The sequence below is a fragment of the Podarcis filfolensis genome, assembly GCF_964270895.1.
Source record: "Podarcis filfolensis genome assembly, chromosome: 3".
In the NCBI taxonomy this organism is placed as follows: Eukaryota; Metazoa; Chordata; class Lepidosauria; order Squamata; family Lacertidae; genus Podarcis; species Podarcis filfolensis.
In genome coordinates this window covers 5,672,894-5,690,680 of record NC_139606.1, presented here as the reverse complement: position 1 = coordinate 5,690,680, position 17,787 = coordinate 5,672,894, and the positions used below count along the sequence as shown (strand labels likewise).

Sequence of the window (17,787 nt, the reverse complement as noted above, 5' to 3'; positions counted from 1 at the left end):
AGACTTTAGAGACTGCAAGAAAGCAATGAGCTGGCAAATTGTTTCATCATTCAGTGGTAGAAAGTGAAGTGAAGAAAGGAAACAGATTTTGAGGGAACAATCCGCTTTGCTGTTTAGGGGTATGAGGAAGGGTGGAAACAATGTGATATGCAGAGCCTCCAAGTGTCCCTATTTTCCAAGAACATTCCTGATTTAGAGAAGTTTCTGATTTGGTCCCAGAATGTCCCACTTTTCCTTAGGGTGTCCCTATTTTCAATGGAGAAATGTTGGAGGGTATGGAGCTCTCTGACCCCCAAGATGTCTGAAGGCAATCCTGTACAGGGAAGTTTTTAAATGTTTAATATTTTATTATGTTTTTATATATGTTGGAAGCTTCCCAGAGTGGCTAGAGGAACCCAGTAAGATGTGTGGGATAGAAGTAGTAAAATTATGATTATGAAATGGGACGTCCCTATTTTCATCGGAGAAATGTTGGAGGGTCAGTGTAGCTCTTCTTGTCTGACCTCAACCTTTTCTGTTATCTTAGATGATTGTGAAACTTCACAACCGCAAAAGGAGACTTTCTCAGAGGCAGGTGGAGTCTCCTAGCGTTCCATTTCTCCTTTTTCTGCAACCTGTCAGAAGCTTAAAGGGGATTCCTGAAATGCGAAATAGAACTCTCTGGATAATTAAATCATTTAGAAATCCTAAAGCATTTCAACTTTCCCAGTATTAGCAAACTATCCCTTAATAATAATAACAACAAAAAGTTCTCATGGCCCAATGAGCTCTTTCAGCATCCAGTAAGTAACCCCAGAAAGAAGTTGTAGAGGCTCATGGAAAAAGGAAATCATGAATTATGTGGGATTAGCTTACTCAGCATGTTCAGAGACACCCACAACCACCACCCAAAACTCAAATGTTGTTCTGCCATAAATGCTCCCGCAAATCTTCTGTTGTATTTTCTTTTCTTTTGGCTTGTTTAGTGATAGTTCACCCATTGTGGATTTTTTAAAAAAAAAATTGCAAGCTGTTTTGGAAGAGCTTTCCCAGAAAAGAAGCTTTAAAATAATAAACAAAGATGGTGGCATGATCTTCTATGTTAGAGATACATTGTGTTCCGCTACCCCAACCTGACTGTGATTTGGTTCACAATCTTCAGAGTCCCACTTTTATAAGATTTCTGAAGGCAGCCCTGCATCAGGAAGTTTTTAATGTTTGAAGTTTTATTATGTTACTATATGTGTTGGAGGGACGCTGATGGCGCTGTGGTCTAAACCTAGGGCTTGCCGATCAGAAGGTCGGCGGTTCGAATCCCCGTGACGGGGTGAGCTCCTGTTGTTCGGTCCCAGCTCCTGCCAACCTAGCAATTCGAAAGCACACCAAAAAGTGCAAATAGATAAATAGGTACCGCTCCAGCGGGAAGGTAAACGGCGTTTCTGTGTGCTGCTCTGGTTTTGCCAGAAGCGGCTTAGTCATGCTGGCCACATGACCCGGAAGCTGTCTGCGGACAAACGCCAGCTCCCTTGGCCAGTAAAGCGAGATGGGTGCCACAACCCCAGAGTCATCTGTGACTGGACCTGTCAGGGATCCTTTACCTTTACCTTAGTCTGGCTGGGCTCTTGCTAGCATGGCACAAGAGGCTGGCATCCTGTGTAGTGTAGTTGGTGAGAGTGTTGAACCTGGAGGACCAGGGTTCAGATCCCCACACAGCATCTGAAGATGGCTGCATCCTGTGCCTACCAGTGGTCAGACATTTATGTCATAGATATTGGGAGAGCAGGGGATAAGATTAACCATATCTGACATGATTGAACAGAACCTCAAAGCCTTGACTTCCCCCAAAGCAGCTCTGGGTTCCTTCCTGACTAGCCCACATCAGAGACGTACTCCAGCCTCTCTGTCACATCATGCATGCACTTAAAAGACCTTGGCTCCAAGGTAAAACTTGACACAGAAATTAATGAATGGAAAAATAGGATTTTAAAAACGATTGATTTTTTTAAAAAAACTTACTGGGAATATGGACTGTCCCAAATTAAAGCCCATCAGATAATGTGATATCCCTTTATATGTTACAAAGCACTAAAGGATCAAGAAAAAAAAGGGGGAAATCAAATCTGAAAAGGGCAGGAAAGATGCAGAAAGCTTTAATAGCTTGGAAAAATAGCCAAGGGGACTGGGTTGTCAGCTGAGGAGCCTCTCAGGAAAGAAGAACGAACACCAGATAACAAAGTTGAACTAAAGTAAACCCACAGAAAACAAACACTCCCCCAGCCCTGGAATTAGTAAGAAGGGACAGCACTAGGAAAAGAAGAAAATAAAATGAAAAATATTTTGTTGACATGAACACACAGAAGAAAACAGTGTGTTGTAAGAGGAAGGGGTATGTTGCTGTTGACCATGGAGAGAAGTGACAAAACAAAGTCAGTTTTGTGAATCTGTGGCACTTTCCCACCTGCTGCCTCCTGGAAAGCTTTCAAAGCCAGCTTGAGACAGTTGCAATCCAGACACTTAATAGCAAATTCTGGATCAAAGTTAAGGCCATGTTCATATGTCAGGGTTTCATGCTGTTTGGTAAATTTGGTGAGGTGGTTTTTGGTTTTTTTTACGGCCTAGGACCCTTGTACCTACAGGACCGCCTCTCCTGGTATGTCCCACAGAGGACTTTACGGTCTTCAAATAAAAACATCTTGGAGATCCCAGGCCACAGGGAGGTTAGGCTGGCCTCAACCAGAGCCAGGGCTTTTTCGGCTTTGGCCCCGATCTGGTGGAACGCTCTGCCACAAGAGACTAGAGCCCTGTGGGACTTGACATCTTTTCACAGGGCCTGCAAGACGGAGCTGTTCTGCCTGGCCTTTGGCCAAGGCACAGTCTGACCCCCTCTCTCCTTCTGTAATCCTCATAGAACTCTAACCCAATGGTTGCCATTAATTTGATTCTGAATTGATTTTAGAATGTATTTTACTTAATTGACTGTGTGATTTTATGTACACTGTGCTATTTTTACCTGTTGTTAGCCGCTCTGAGCCCAGCTTTGGCCGAGGACGGCGGGATACGAATAAAGATTATTATTATTATTATTGTTGTTGTTGTTGTTGTTGTTGTTGTTGTTGTTGTTGTTAGGGGGAGGGACACACAGTTGACTGACAGTTCCTTCTCACACCAACATTCCTCCCATGGCTTCAGACTGAATGATTGTGTGTATACAACCAAATACTATTTTTAAAAATGGAGTGTGGCAGACAAGAGAGTTTGTGAAGCAGCATAAGATATAAACATCTGAATTGCAGTAGGGTATGGTAGCAATGCAGTTTTTGTAAATCAGTAAGATGTTCAACAAGTGCAGATTCCAAGGGGTGAAAGACCACATGGGAAGGCTCCAACTAGATCAAAACCATGGGCAAACAACTGATGGATTGCTGTACTTTGTCATCTGAAACAATCATTCTGCCATGAAATCTGAACAGTTGACCATTAATAATACCAACCAGGCTCCTCTGCTAGGACTTTGTCCAGAGTGGGCTAAATAAACAAGTGAAAACCCATTGACCTAAGCCTGATAGTTTTTGTGGGCATTTTACACCTGTAAATTGAGGCACTTCCTGTGTTTGACACAATCATTGAGGAACTAAAGCTCTTTGCTAGGACACTGAACAACTGTCAGCATTTCAACACACACAGCTTGTCCCCCACTCAGTAACAAACATTGGCAATGAGAACGGTTAATAGTAAGTTGCTGCTCATTATTGATCATTATTCTTCAACCTCTGAAGAGGTACCAGAACACGCCTGCACTTGAGCCCATTCACCCAAAATACCTTGGATCAGTCACCAATTCTTTTTTTTTAAATAATTTTTATTAAGTTTCATATTACCAAATTAAACATATCAAACCAATTAGTCCAAATTGTAACAATACATATATAATCCAATTATTTGCCAAATTATAAATTCTTTTTGTGGGGGGTACCCATGCTTCTCGATTGGCAGGAGTCCAATCCTCAGCTGTTTTCTGCTGCCTTCATGTTAAGAATGATATTTTCAGTCTCCTCTTCTCAATCCTTGTCGTTACACATTTTCCTTTTCCTTCGCCTCAGAATTACTCCGCAAGTGGGTTGGAAAAAAAAACTTATTTGTATTATTTGTATTATTTGTATTATTTGTATTATTTGTATTATTTGTATTATTTGTATTATTTGTATTTCTGTGTGGACTTTATACTGCTCTCTCTTAAATCCCAATAATCCAGGCGTTTCTGCTCGAGCAAGCACTCGCCATCTTGTCGTTCAGATGAAATACAGTCTAAAGCTCGCTCTTTAGCTTTCCCGACCTGTTGCATCATAAATTAGCCTTTTTCCAGGAGGGCTGCCCCTTCCAGTTCGCAATCTCATTGAAAGAAATAAATCTTCGGCTCGCCCTCCCCCAAGACCAAAACCTCCTGCAACACAGGTCTCGTATCCAGTTTCCATTTTAACTGCGTCACAGAGAGAGCCCTTCTTTCCAAATCCTTTACAGGAAATTTATATCATTCCCACACAGTTCATATCCAGTCCCATTTGCCAATTAGTTGCTGTGACGGATCCTCTCAGAGGGAGGGTTATTAGTAATCACATAGAGGGGAAAAAGATAAAAAGTCATCCCCCCCCTTTAAGTTTATCAGTCTCCTCTGAGTATCACTGATTCTGGACTACACAAAAACACCAATCTCTTGAGAACTTCATGGGCTTTAATATGATATGTCACATGATGGACTTACTTAAAATTTTAAATGTAAGTTACAAAATGTAAAACTTTAAAAAGTCATTAAAAAAATTAATAGAATTAAATTTTTCCAAAAAAATTGTATTTAATATTTCTAAGAGCTTCCTGCAAAATCTCATCTTGAGTTCTCAGTGGGATCACATTATAAAAAATATTAATACTTTGAAAGAATTCTTGTTATTACTTCATCTCATGAACATTACATGCATATCAAACAAAATTAAGGGGGGACGACGACTTACACATGAAATGTGTCTGGAAACATTTATTCTTCCATTATTATACTTTACACCAAACACTTTTCAAGAACATTTGTTGCACAGGTTTCATTTTTGATGGTTTTAGTTTTGGCATATCTCAATCATGGGATGAGCTTTAATGGTTTTTGTGTAGGCCAAAATTACAAATTTTTTGAAATTTCAAACCCTCATAACTCAAAAATGGGATGAGATGAAAAATTGAAATTTGGATGGCATGAGGTAAAAAAGTTGTATCACTTGATATGGAAAGTCCCAGTTAGAATTTACAGACGTAGATTTGACACGAAGATTGCAATGTAGCCACAGGTAGATGAGATGCAGGCTCTGATCTGAATTGTGATGATACAGTGGTACCTCGGGTTACATACGCTTCAGGTTACATACGCTTCAGGTTACAGACTCCGCTAACCCAGAAATAGTGCTTCAGGTTAAGAACTTTGCTTCAGGATGAGAACAGAAATCGTGCTCCCGCGGCGCGGCAGCAGCAGGAGGCCCCATTAGTTAAAGTGGTGCTTCAGCTTAAGAGCAGTTTCAGGTTAAGTACAGACCTCCGGAACGAATTAAGTTCTTAACCTGAGGTACCACTGTATATGTAGAATATGGATAAAACAGCAGACTACCGTAATTATCCATCTGTTGAATTTTAAAACTTTTCCCTTTAGCTGAACTCTGGAAAGTATAGTCTGCTGACACTCATGGAATTGCTTTGTAGAATGCTGATCAAGGGAAAAACCCATTCCAAAGGGCAACAAAACAATGCAGAAGACATTTTAACATAGCCAATGTTTTTTGCTGACATAAACACTGTGGCCAAATCAACCTGTGGAGGAAGATTTGTAGGGCCACAGATTTACAACTACTTCATTCCTAAAAGGTAAAGCTAAATGGACCCCTGACCATCAGGTCCAGTTGTGACCGACTCTGGGGTTGCGGCGCTCATCTCGCTTTATTAGCCAAGGGAGCCGGCATACAGCTTCCGGGTCATGTGGCCAGCATGACTAAGCCGCTTCTGGCAAACCAGAGCAGCGCACGGAAACGCCGTTTACCTTCCCGCCGGAGTGGTACCTATTTATCTACTTGCACTTTGACGTGCTTTCGAACTGCTAGGTTGGCAGGAGCAGGAACTGAGCAATGGGAGCTCACCCCGTCGCGGGGATTCAAACCGCCGACCTTCTGATCAGCAAGTCCTAGGCTCTGGTTTAACCCAAAGCGCCACCCGCATCCCCCTTCATTCCTAGATAGGTGAAATAAAAAATGTAAGGTCTTATATATATATATATATAAGATAAATGTTCATAGCTGCATATATAAACCACATGTCTGAAACCCCACATAAAAAGTCCTGAAGCCATTTTGTCCCTCCCAAATTGACCTCAAATATTCCTCTTCAAGGTCGAAGGTAAATGGAAAAGCCTCCCCATTGTCTTCTCGTTCACAAATCCTGTCTTAAGGGTATGTCTGTGTATGAATAGGGTGAGCCTGTGACCTGGCTCATGAACTAAGTATTTATCACTACAAAAGACTGGCCAGGCTCCCCAGATAATCCAGTCAAGTGACTATTAACAGGTAACCTGTCAGACAGGAGATAAACAACGCACTCAGATTTCTGTTGTAGACTGCCCTTTCTGTGATGTAGGTATGATATATCTGGGGGGTGGTCTTGAGCTACACCCCTTTCTGTGATGTAGGTATGATGTTTCTGGGGGTGGTCTTGGACTCCAGGGCGGGCAATTTAAAATGTCTATATAAGGGTGGGCACACCTTGGTTCGGGGTCCTCCTCCTTTCCTGCGTGTGAGGGGAGCACCCTGTTGCAACAGTTCAATAAAGATCAGGCTTACTAGCTGCTTTGCTTCTCAATATTCTCTGGTTGGCCTCTGTTATTTTCTCCTACTGATGGAGAACCTACAAGGGACTCTATAAGGGCTCTATATAAGGGAATTCTCTATAAGGGAATAAGGGCAGATCTTGTTTTTATCACATAGGAAAATACTCGGACAGGGGATACCTCTCTCCCAATAGCATCTGAGATTCTGGGAAGGATACGGCTGAGGGATTACTGGGGAACAAACGGTGGGCTGGTTCCTAGGATCAAAAAGAGGCAGGTGAAACTAGTGTGGGTTGCCAACCACAGCATTGCCTGGGAGCAGCAGATATCGCAGAATGGCTGAAGTGATGCGGGAATGAACCTAATTACTGTCAGTCAGTCAGTTTTATCGCACATAGCCAAAGGCTGCCACAATGTACACAGAATCATTCAACAATTAAATATATATATACTGGATTGATACAAAAAACTTAAAACATTTATATTATCAAGACATTACTCTAAACAGAGCTATAAAAGTACCTTAATATACAAGTTAAGACATTAAACAACAAAATTTATAAGCTAAAATTATCACATGGCCACTAATATATTAAAAAAATAATGTTAATTAATACAATGTACAATTATATTCGGAGTTTGGTGATAAAGATAGAATATAGCTTGATGTAGATAGGGTCAAATAAATTCATCTCCTTTACAGTTGGTGGCTGCCTTGGCTATATAATTTGCTCTAATTTTCCTAGCAGCAGTTGCAAAGAGTGCTACACGGCAGGTCACATACTTATTACTGACTTGGAAATAAGTCAAGGCAAGGTAAGACCGCTGGCTCAGGCTCCCAGTGTAGCTCTTTATTCAGCCCTTGTCATAGCTGTCAACCTTCCCTTTTTTTGTGGGAAATTCCCTTATTCCAGCGCCGTTTCCCGCTGCTATCCCAGATTGTTAGTGAAATATACTCAGAGTCGCAAAGTGATTTCATGCTCTTTATTCAGCTCATAGTGGTGAGGAGGAATGAATGAAAGTCCCCTCAAAGTATCTGCTTTATATACATTATTTACACAATGGGCTGCACATGATTGGCTAATTCCGGAATTCTACTGTAAGCCAATCAGGTTGTGGATTCACTTCTATCTGGAGCATGATTGGGTGGTTCCTGCCAACCAATCATACTGCTGCATTGTTCTAGGACCAATCAGACTGCTGCCTTTTGGATCCTATTGTTCTAGGACCAATCAGACTGCTGCAGTTTGGATCATATTCAACTCAGTACATAACAGTTAGATATCCTGTAGACTGTCCCCGGGACAGGTGAGGCTGCTGATCCCTTATTTTCAAATCTGAAAAGTTGACAGCTATGCCCCTTGTTCCTGCAGTAGGTCTTCACTCTCTTCTTCCTCCCTGATGGGGAGGGGGGCACCATTTTGTGGTTCACCTCGGGCACCAACATGTCTTGGGCTGGTTCTGCCACTGGGAGACCCAGGAAAGAGCTGGCTGTAAGTTTGGAAGCAGCAGCAATTACCGTCAGTAGAAGAATGGGGACAGAAGGTAATGGAATATGCAGAAATAGCCAAACTAAGAGGGGAAATTCGACAACAGGGCGAGGAAACATTTCAAAAAGATTGGGGGAAATGATGTTGTATATAGGAAAGATAAGATGAAACAGTAAAACCAGCAGAATTGGAAACAAACCTCATAACAGGAAAGATTAAGAAAAGTGATGGATAATGAAAATAATAAGAAGCAAAATGTTTAAGGAAACTAATATAACTGACAGCCGTGGTAAACGAATACAGACAGACAACAAGAATTGTATAAACGTGAGGACTTATTTGTTTATGGACAAATATGGAAAATGAATAACAATATATAAAATGGAAGAAAATAATGCGATAAAATTATATGTGATATAAAAAACCAGAAGGAGGAAGGAGGGAAGTCAGCTCTGAAGAGCAAGTATAAATGTAAAATGTAATACAGTATGTGTATGTGGAGTATCTAATTGAAAAACTAATAAAGATTATTTGGGGGTGGGGGAGAAAGAGCTGGCTGTAGCTACCTCCCTTAATGTCAGACTTAAATCATAGAATTGTAGAGCTGGAAGGTACCATGGGAGACATCAAGTCCAACTCCCATACCATGCAGGAATCTTTTGCCCCACATGGGATTTGAACCCACAACCCTGAGATTAAGTCTTTCATGCTTTGCCCACTGAATCGTCCTCCCATTCCAGCATTTGCTTCCGGCCTCGGTATCTTTTTTGTGTCGTGTGACAGAGAGGCAGACTCCAATAAAGACAGGGTACATTTTGAAAAAGTGACAAATTATCTTGCAACTGAAGAGCTAACAACTGTTTTGCGTCCCCCTTTAAAACAAAAATACCATAACTTTATTTTATTTATTTATTAGATTTATATACTGCTCTTCATCATAAGATCTCAGGGCGGTTCATAGAATGAAGTACAGGATAAAAAAAGTAAATAATTAAAAACAAAACAGCAAAACAATAACCCCCTTTCCCACAGACACATTTAAAAGACTGTAGAATATTAATCAGCCAAAGGCCTGGCTGAAGAGGAAAGTTTTTGCCTGGTGCCTAAAAATATATACGGTGGTACCTCGGGTTACAGACGCTTCAGGTTACAAACACTTCAGGTTTCAGACCCTGCTAACCCAGAAATAGTACCTTGGGTTAAGAACTTTGCTTCAGGATGAGAACAGAAATCGCACAGCAGCAGCAGGAGGCCCCATTAGCTAAAGTGGTACCTCAGGTTAAGAGCAGTTTCAGGTTAAGAACAGACCTCTGGAACAAATTTAAGTTCTTAACCCGAGGTACCACTGTAATGAAGGCATCAGGCAAACCTCCCTGGCGAGAGCATTCCACAAACAGGGAGCCACTGCAGAGAAGGCCCCGTTCTCATGTTGCCACCCTTTGGAGGCGGCACATGAAGAAGGGCCTCAGATGATGAACACAGAGTCCAGGACGGTTTATATGAGGAGAGGTCAAGTATGGTAGTCCTGTGCCATTGAAGGCTTTATATTTCAAAAGCTGAGGAGGACATTTTCTCCTACACAATGTGTATTTGATTTGGTCACCAAACTTTGTTTTAAAAGTACAATTTACACCCCTCTCCATAATACCCTGTCTTTTGTCTCCCAGAAGCCCTATATTATTACATCCTTCTAGCTCAAGAGCTTTTGGTGTTTCCTTTCAGTCATACGGATGCTTAGGGAAAATATTTCTGCTACACTTACGAAGGAGTCATGCTCCTTTCCCTCCTCCGTCCCTCCTCCTCTGCTTTTCAAACACGTTGTATCTTACTTATATGAGTCCTTCACACTTTAATCTGTTTCTTCCTTGCAACACCATCCTGTTATCTCTCCTGCACAGAATGGCAGCCTTGGTTTGGAGCAAAACACAAATGGGCAGCCTGAAGTTGACAGTGCCAAAACTTAGGTCTTTCTTCCTTTCCTGTTGGAATCATAGAACTGGGAAGGACAAAATGGACTACCTACGTCTGCCTGCATAGGAGCCAACGGCTGAGGTTCCTTCTCCCTCCACCCCAATATTTTATTCAAGTTGGCTCCCCTGTCTGCCTGCCTAATCCTGCACTAAGGCAGGGTATATCCACTGTCCCAGATTCCCCAAGAAAGCCTCGCCACTCCTTGGTGTGAAATAGTCCTCAGTGTACTTCGGCATCAAATCCCCGCCCCTCGCCCTCCCGCTAGTTCTTGTCTCTTTTCATATCCAGGCCAAATTCTCTGCTTTCATTTCACGGCTTTCCTTGGCTCTGCCTTAGCCTGTCTCACAGAGTTCCTTTCTGTCTAATAAGGCATGACTGTCCTCAGTTGCCCCAGATTCATGTTGCTGAATACATCATTTTCCCGGTTTCCCCCTTATCGCTAGAACATCAAGACCCGATAGGTTACACTCTGCATATTCCTCTTCAAAAGCCCACTTCATTGAAGAGCCTCTCTGGTCAATCCTGCTCCTACTCATTCCTGTTCTCAAAACTCACAACTACACCAAGCACATTTGAAATATACTCAGAGTCCTGTAGTGATTTCATGCTCTTTATTGCAGCTTGTAAAACAGTGATTAAATTTCCCCCCAAACCTCAGGCTTTTACATACATTACTTACACAATGAGTCCCGTCTGATTGGCTGATCCTGCTTCCCTCCTGCAGCCTGATTGGTCTTCTCCTGCAGGCCAATCAGTTGTTGCATTCTAGGATCCTACCAGCCTAATAGGCTGATTAACTTCCTCCTGGAGCCTGATTGGTCTTTTCCTGCAAGCCAATCAGTTGTCGCATTCTAGGATCCTACTTGCCTATAGTTCTAGGATCCAAGCTTAGTACATAACATTTATTTGTTGTTATTTCTTTTCTTAGCAAGATTTACATCCTGTCGTAATTATAGAGACAGACAGACACATAAAGATATCTCCAGGGCAGCTTGCAACCAGTATTAAAATATGTATTCATTACAGAAGCTAAAACCCATCACAAAACAATGTAAAAACTAAGAATCTAACACTTAATTTCTTCTGTCAGAATATTCAAGGCAGCAGCCAGGCAGGGCTTCTATTCACTGGAACTCAGTTCCAGCACCTCTAGGTGGGCACCATTGCCATTCTAAGACAACAAAGAAAGTGTTCACGGTGAGTTCTGGCACCTCTTTTTCTAGAAAAATAGCACAGCAACCAGCTATACATAAATTAAAACAGTGTGCCATAATTATCAAGTTAAAATTATGTTGTTGTTTTTTTAAAAAATAAAGAATGCAGATTGCTTTATAACAGCTGCCAAGCACACTTGGTCCTTTCCTGGCTGACATAATACACAGGAGACATGGTCACAAACACGTCTGAAAAGTCATGACTATAAAGCAGGGCTAGAATATGACCAACAAAAACAACAGCATTGTCTTTTGGTCCGCAGTGCTTGAAAGGGCTTGGGACTGCAGATCTGGACCCCTCAGCTGCCTGTGTTCTTACAACCAGCTGGCAGCTTCCTCCGCCTTTGTCGCACTGTTGCCCTTGTAGAACAAAGCAGGAAAAGGATGGAGATAAACCTGGAATTAGTTGACTTTGCCCTTCAGTGGCTCTCGCTCCACCTCCTGGGGGATCTCCCCACCTTCTGGCCCACCAGACCCCCTGGCCTGTGGTACAGGGCAGCTGTCTACCAGCTCCACCTGGTACGCAGGATGAGACCCTACCTGCCCGCGGACTGTCTCGCCAGAGTGGTGCCTGCTCTAGTTATCTCCCGCTTGGACTACTGCAATGCGCTGTACATGGGGCTACCTTTGAAGGTGACCCGGAAACTGCAATTAATCCAGAATGCAGCAGCTAGACTGGTGACTGGGAGTGGCTGCTGAGACCACATAACACCAGTCCTGAAAGACCTACATTGGCTCCCAGTACGTTTCCGAGAACAATGCAAAGTCTTTGTGCTGACCTTTAAACCCCCAAACGGCCTCGGCCCAGTATACCTGAAGTATATCTCCACCCCCATCGTTCTGCCCAGACACTGAGGTCCAGCTCCGAGGGCCTTCTGGCAGTTCCCTCACTGCGAGAAGTGAGGTTACAGGGACCCGGCAGAGGGCCTTCTCGGTAGTGGCGCCCACCCTGTGGAACGCCCTCCCATCAGATGTCCAGGAAATAAACAACTATCTGACTTTTAGAAGATATCTGAAGGCAACCCTGTTTAGGGAAGTTTTTAATGTTTGATGTTTTATCGTGTTTTTAATATTCTGTTGGGAGCCACCCAGAGTGGCTGGGGAAACCCAGTCAAATGGTCAGCCTATAAACAATAAATTATTATGATTATTATGATTATGATTATTAATACTACTACTACTACTACAGAAGAGAGGCTGAGCAGCACCTGGGCGACTGCTTGTTTCTGTGCCTCTTCCTCACTTTTCTGTTAGGTGTCCTCCTCTCAAGTGGAAATTATCTCCTCAGTGTCTTGGGTTCAAGTATTCTGGTGCAGATTTGCTAAACACCTTGCTTGTATTTTTCACCCTCAGAAAAACACTCCTGTCCTCCTTCCTTTCTATTTAGAACCTGAGAGGTTACTAATTTTTCACTCTGAAGTCTACAGTTGGACAATACCTTTACAGCCGTGACTCTTGTTGCGTCAGTCTCCGGTTGCTTTTTTTTCAGGATATGAACGCGGCAAACCCAGAAGTGTATACTTCTGGGTTTCGCCACACGCACATGCGCAGAAGCACTCTATCGCACCACGTGCATGCGAAGAAAGCGGCGCTCTAGTTATGGACTTTTCAGGGTGCAAACGGCACCCCAGAACAAATTGAGTCCGTAACTAGAGATACCAATGTATTAGGATCAACCTGAATGCTGCAAAATAACCAGAAAGCTTTCAGTTCCCCAGGGTAGATATTAAAAAAGCAGGGTAACATCTAGCCCAATGAAAAGCTCTGGATAACTCAAAGGCTTGTGCACTATTCTGCCGCATTTTAGTTGGTCCTAATAAAGGTATTGTCCAACTGTGGATTTCCGAAGGTTTCTTTTTTCTTATGGCCTTTTTGTTTTCTCCATGTAACTTTTCGCCGGCTCCCTTGAGCTTATTATTCCATGGTCATTCCTTGGCTCACCCTTATGGGGAGTGGGAAATGGCTCCAGCCATGTGCTCCATTTTCATTCGTGTCACGTTGCTGCACACTTTGTAGGAGCAGCAGGCGGTGCTCATTGTCCCTTGTGCAAGATGAAAAGAGAGAGAAAGCTCTCTTGAGAGCCCCAGAATCCCCTGCTCCCAATGGCCTCATTCTCTTTCAGACCCTTTGCTGCTTTGGACTTCGTTGAAAATCAGGCTTGATTTCATTTATTTGTTTGTTATTAAAATTCTATTCCACCCTTCCCCCCAATGGAGCCCAGGATGGCAGATGCCAAAATCTTTTTTTTAAAAAATACAATTAAAAATAAAATAGGAATGTATTTTAAATGTTTAAAAACTAATAAAATATTTGTAAAAGTTAAGAACATCTAAAAACATTTGAAAGGTGTAAAACCGAATTATTTCCCAAATGAGTTGTTAAAGGCTGGACTTTTTGCATACAGTCGCCAACTTTCTCCTTCTCTTGTCTGTCATCCGTTTGTCCCAGCATCTGTCAATTTGGGAGAAGCCAAAGATGGGAGGAAGAGGTCCTGGCCCCTGTGGATTCAGCAACATTTGCTGGCACCATAGTCTCCCTTTGCTTCTGCTTCTCCCTGTCTTTGCTTTGCCAGCTCCTCCTTCACTATCTTACAGCTGTACCTGCTTGTCTCAGGTGCAGAAGACAGGCAAACTAATATCAGTGTAATGGAAGAAGCAAAGATCACCAGTGTTGAAGCAATGATTCTTCAACATCAACTTTGTTGGACGGGTCATGTTGTGCAGATGCCTGATGATCGTCTTCCAAAGCAACTACTCTATTCCGAACTTGAAAATGGAAAGCGTAATGCTGGTGGTCAACAAAAGAGGTTTAAAGACTGTCTCAAGGAAAATCTTTAAAAATGTAGTATAAGAAGAGTTTCGATTTGATATCCCGCTTTATCACTACCCTAAGGAGTCTCAAAGCAGCTAACATTCTCCTTTCCCTTCCTCCCCCACAACAAACACTCTGTGAGGTGAGTGGGGCTGAGAGACTTCAGAGAAGTGTGATTAGCCCAAGGTCACCCAGCAGCTGCATGTGGAGGAGCGGAGACGTGAACCCGGTTCCCCAGATTACGAGTCTATTGCTCTTAACCACTACACCACACTGGCAACTGGGAAACACTGGCCTGCAAGCGCTCCAGTTGGAGAACAGCCTTTACCAAAGGTGTCATGGGCTTTGAAGACACTCGAACTCAGGACACAAGGGAGAAACGTGCTAAGAGGAAGGCACGCTTGGCAAATCCACACCGTGATCAACTCCTGCCCGGAAACCAATGTCCCCACTGTGGAAGGATGTGTGGATCCAGAATTGGCCTCCACAGTCACTTACGGACTCACTGTTAAAACCGTGTTTATGGAAGACAATCTTACTCGGCTACGAGTGATCACCAACAAAGAAGAAAAAGGACCAGCCTACGCAAGCAGTCTGAACTGTATACCTTTGCACCATTGCTTTTCTTCTTAAAAAAAAGGTTTAGGGGTACTCTCATTTTCCTACTCATATTGAAATACTCCCTCTCAATGAGGCCAAACTTAGATTCACAAGATGTTTAGGGGTGTGCGTCCCCCTGCACAATGCCTTGCACCAGCAAAACATTCCATTTTCCGGGTGGGGATGTGAAAACCAATGAGCCACTTCTCACAGCTTGTTGACAAGTGTGCAGTGACACCTAGTGGCAGAGACAGGCATATATCTTTTTCCTAGCATGCTCGTTTTTATGTACAGTACAGAGATTCATCTCTTTTTGTTCAACTTAAGGAGACATTCAGACATCTGAAAATCCGCTTGCAGCCTGAAATGGTACAGTTCGGAAAGAGATACTGCATGTGATTCTGCTGATTGCATGGCTTGACTCAACCAAGGAAAAATATTGAAGAAGTTTGACTTAAGATAGCATATGTCCATATGTATGTGCTACAGTTGTAGGAGATAATATTTTCAGGTTTAAGATTGTCTTTTTCACTGCAAATACTATTCTTATTTCATTCACATTTTTCAGAGCATCCTGATGATGTAGTGTCATTGAAGAGGTTGTGACGGAAATTAACCGGGGGGGGGAGGGGGCGCACATCTTTAAAGTTGTTAAATGTTACAAATACTATGCCTGAATGTATGCTTTCGACTTGACAGCTCAGGGAATATACCTAGCTTTATGAATCATATAAAATCAACCCCTTTGCCAAGTTCCTCCATTCCGACACCATTTTGCCCTTGGATAAAGGACTCTTTCCCCTTCCAGCTCCCCAAGCTTGAAGACATGTATACACACCTCCTACCCCAGGAAATGCCCAGAGGTGACAATTGCTGGGCTCATTGTTCTCCAAGGGAAGCCAAATCTCATCACCAGACTTGCCTCCGGCTCCAGACATGCAAAGGAAGTTCTATTGTACTTTGGGTGGTGGGTACTTAAGACATGTTTGCCTATGCTAATCTTATACTTGGGTGTTGCCCTGACATAGCTGCCTATGCTAATCTTGTGTAACCCTCCCCTTTTGTGACATGGTAGTGATGTAGCAATGATGTATTGATGATGTTGTGCGAACTGTACTCTGGGATATGGTGGGAAAGTTTTAAAAGTCAATTTCGCCCCATGCTCTGGGTTCCCTCGCTGCTGTTGAACCTGTTGCGCAGCAATAAAGGATCTAAGTATACTGACTGCTGTTTTGCTCCAAATTGCTTGGAGTGGATGAGCTGGGCTGTTGAATAGTCCTTCAACCCAGAATTTTCCTTAACAAGGTCATATCACTGAAGAGAGGAAATGTCAGTAGATGGAGCTCTGCTGAAACTCCCTGCTCTGCACAACTGTTAAAGGTGCAGAAGTCAATTCCTTTGCTGTCTTTCTTTCTTTTTGTATCTGGCCACATTATACCATATCCCAGTATTTTCTTGATTTTCACTGGCCTAATTTTTAAATGCAATTTCAGCACCAGCCTGTCTAATGTAGTCTCTGCCAGAGCACTATTGAGACTTCTCAGGGCTATTGTACCTTTAAATTAAGGTTTCCAGTTTGTTGTTCCTACACCTTTTATTTGTTCCTGTTGTCTTTTGCTGGGACATTAGTGAGGAATAGTGTAATAAATTTTTTAAGGTTATTCATATATATGTGTATGTATATATATATATATATATATATATATATATATATATATATATATAATGTTCATAAATGTACCAAGCAAAAGGTAAAAGTAAAGGGACCCCTGACCATTAGGTCAAGTCATGACCAACTCCAGGGTTGCGGCGCTCATCTCACTTTATTGGCCGAGGGAGCCGACGTACAGCTTCTGGGTCATGTGGCCAGCATGACTAAGCCACTTCTGGAGAACCAGAGTGCATGGAAACGCCATTTACCTTCCCGCCGGAGTGGTACCTATTTATCTACTTGCAATTTGACGTGCTTTTGAACTGCTAGGTTGGCAGGAGCTGGGACTGAACAACAGGAGCTCCATGGCAGGGAATTTCAAAATGGATATATAAGGCCTTGCCATTGTTCAGGGTCCTCCTCCTCTCTCCTGCGTGTGTGTGGGGGGGCACCCTGTTGCAACAGTCAATAAAGATCAGGCTTACTAGCTGCTTTGCTTCTCAGTAGAGTGGTACCTCAGGTACCATACGCTTCAGGTTACAGACGCTTCAGGTTACAGACTCCACTAACCCAGAAATAGTACCTTGGGTTAAGAACTTTGCTTCACAATGAGAACACAAATCACGCGGCAGCGGCGCAGCAGGAGCGCGAGGCCCCATTAGCTAAAGTGGTGCTTCAGGTTAAGAACAGTTTCAGGTTAAGAACGGACCTCCGGTACGAATTAAGTACGTAAGCAGAGGTACCACTGTATTCTCTGGTTGGCGTCTGTTATTTTCTCCTACTGATGGAGAACCTACAAAGGATTTTATAAGGGCTCTTGTGTACCCCATAAAGGAATAAGGGCAGATTTTGTTTACAACAACAGCTACATACTTGCCTGTTGAATAACTTAATTGCTCCAATGTCAATTTCTGTTGAGTAAACAAATTCTGTTGTGCTTTTTCTCCCATAGGGTTTAAAAAAAAATTATAATAGAAGAATAGCGCTATTTCACTATAGAAAAGAGGGGAAAGTTAATGCAAGATATAGTAATTAAAGCCTATTTCCAGTGCAGGAACTGAAACTGACCTTGGAGCAGTTATTCAAGACTCAATTATGAAGTTCCCAAGTCCTCATCCACTATCAACTGGAAGCAATAATGCAAGAATGGACCTGAAAACTGGAAACTTGTAATGAGCATTGGAAAGCAAAGTTACACAAAACAGCCTTCCATTCATGCAA

General features: G+C 42.6%; 1 long non-coding RNA gene across 1 annotated transcript in view; it reads right to left on the bottom strand.

Moving 5' to 3' along the window:
• The window catches only part of LOC310759537, a 57,254-nt gene extending 40,116 nt beyond the window's left edge, over window positions 1–17,138 (bottom strand). The window contains exon 1 of the long non-coding RNA XR_014546389.1: window positions 17,091–17,138. This is a non-coding gene — a long non-coding RNA (uncharacterized lncRNA). The remainder of the gene's footprint in view (window positions 1–17,090) is intronic.
• Between the last annotated feature and the right edge of the window lie 649 nt (window positions 17,139–17,787).